The sequence below is a fragment of the Phyllobates terribilis genome, unplaced genomic scaffold (genome assembly GCF_046119375.1).
Source record: "Phyllobates terribilis strain yellow unplaced genomic scaffold, ASM4611937v1 Scaffold_5227__1_contigs__length_53273, whole genome shotgun sequence".
In the NCBI taxonomy this organism is placed as follows: Eukaryota; Metazoa; Chordata; class Amphibia; order Anura; family Dendrobatidae; genus Phyllobates; species Phyllobates terribilis.
Window position 1 is genome coordinate 47,501 of NW_027367975.1, and position 2,584 is coordinate 50,084.

Here is a 2,584-nt window from a genome sequence, read left to right on the forward strand (position 1 = left end):
CTTCCACAAAATGAGGTTCTAGTATGTTAGAGGGCATCCCAGGAGGGCTCCAAAAGTGTGGGTAAAATATATATCCCACAGGGGGAAAATTGAAAAAAAGTTGAAAAAAAAAATTTTTGGGGACTTAGAAAATTTTCACACATGTGTCAGACTTCCAGAGAGGGGAGCATGTCAGTGCGCGCATCCGATTTCAGTTCCAGAGCGATTCGCGCGATGAGTCCTTGATACTTAGTCGTTTTTGCAAAATTTCTGACTTTTTGGAAAATTTCACAATTTTGTGAAAACTTCCACAAAATGAGGTTCTAGTATGTTAGAGGGCATCCCAGGAGGGCTCCAAAAGTGTGGGTAAAATATATATCCCACAGGGGGAAAATTGAAAAAAAGTTGAAAAAAAAAATTTTTGGGGACTTAGAAAATTTTTCAACTTTTGTCAGACTTCCAGACAGGGGAGCATGTCAGTGCGCGCATCCGATTTCAGTTCCAGAGCGATTCGCGCGATGAGTCCTTGATACTTAGTCGTTTTTGCAAAATTTCTGACTTTTTGGAAAATTTCACAATTTTGTGAAAACTTCCACAAAATGAGGTTCTAGTATGTTAGAGGGCATCCCAGGAGGGCTCCAAAAGTGTGGGTAAAATATATATCCCACAGGGGGAAAATTGAAAAAAAGTTGAAAAAAAAAATTTTTGGGGACTTAGAAAATTTTTCAACTTTTGTCAGACTTCCAGACAGGGGAGCGTGTCAGTGCGCGCATCCGATTTCAGTTCCAGAGCGATTCGCGCGATGAGTCCTTGATACTTAGTCGTTTTTGGCAAAATTTCTGACTTTTTGAAAATTTCACAATTTTGTGAAAACTTCCACAAAATGAGGTTCTAGTATGTTAGAGGGCATCCCAGGAGGGCTCCAAAAGTGTGGGTAAAATATATATCCCACAGGGGGAAAATTGAAAAAAAGTTGAAAAAAAAAATTTTTGGGGACTTAGAAAATTTTCACACATGTGTCAGACTTCCAGAGAGGGGAGCATGTCAGTGCGCGCATCCGATTTCAGTTCCAGAGCGATTCGCGCGATGAGTCCTTGATACTTAGTCGTTTTTGCAAAATTTCTGACTTTTTGGAAAATTTCACAATTTTGTGAAAACTTCCACAAAATGAGGTTCTAGTATGTTAGAGGGCATCCCAGGAGGGCTCCAAAAGTGTGGGTAAAATATATATCCCACAGGGGGAAAATTGAAAAAAAGTTGAAAAAAAAAATTTTTGGGGACTTAGAAAATTTTTCAACTTTTGTCAGACTTCCAGACAGGGGAGCATGTCAGTGCGCGCATCCGATTTCAGTTCCAGAGCGATTCGCGCGATGAGTCCTTGATACTTAGTCGTTTTTGCAAAATTTCTGACTTTTTGGAAAATTTCACAATTTTGTGAAAACTTCCACAAAATGAGGTTCTAGTATGTTAGAGGGCATCCCAGGAGGGCTCCAAAAGTGTGGGTAAAATATATATCCCACAGGGGGAAAATTGAAAAAAAGTTGAAAAAAAAAATTTTTGGGGACTTAGAAAATTTTTCAACTTTTGTCAGACTTCCAGACAGGGGAGCGTGTCAGTGCGCGCATCCGATTTCAGTTCCAGAGCGATTCGCGCGATGAGTCCTTGATACTTAGTCGTTTTTGGCAAAATTTCTGACTTTTTGAAAATTTCACAATTTTGTGAAAACTTCCACAAAATGAGGTTCTAGTATGTTAGAGGGCATCCCAGGAGGGCTCCAAAAGTGTGGGTAAAATATATATCCCACAGGGGGAAAATTGAAAAAAAGTTGAAAAAAAAAATTTTTGGGGACTTAGAAAATTTTCACACATGTGTCAGACTTCCAGAGAGGGGAGCATGTCAGTGCGCGCATCCGATTTCAGTTCCAGAGCGATTCGCGCGATGAGTCCTTGATACTTAGTCGTTTTTGCAAAATTTCTGACTTTTTGGAAAATTTCACAATTTTGTGAAAACTTCCACAAAATGAGGTTCTAGTATGTTAGAGGGCATCCCAGGAGGGCTCCAAAAGTGTGGGTAAAATATATATCCCACAGGGGGAAAATTGAAAAAAAGTTGAAAAAAAAAATTTTTGGGGACTTAGAAAATTTTTCAACTTTTGTCAGACTTCCAGACAGGGGAGCGTGTCAGTGCGCGCATCCGATTTCAGTTCCAGAGCGATTCGCGCGATGAGTCCTTGATACTTAGTCGTTTTTGGCAAAATTTCTGACTTTTTGAAAATTTCACAATTTTGTGAAAACTTCCACAAAATGAGGTTCTAGTATGTTAGAGGGCATCCCAGGAGGGCTCCAAAAGTGTGGGTAAAATATATATCCCACAGGGGGAAAATTGAAAAAAAGTTGAAAAAAAAAATTTTTGGGGACTTAGAAAATTTTCACACATGTGTCAGACTTCCAGAGAGGGGAGCATGTCAGTGCGCGCATCCGATTTCAGTTCCAGAGCGATTCGCGCGATGAGTCCTTGATACTTAGTCGTTTTTGCAAAATTTCTGACTTTTTGGAAAATTTCACAATTTTGTGAAAACTTCCACAAAATGAGGTTCTAGTATGTT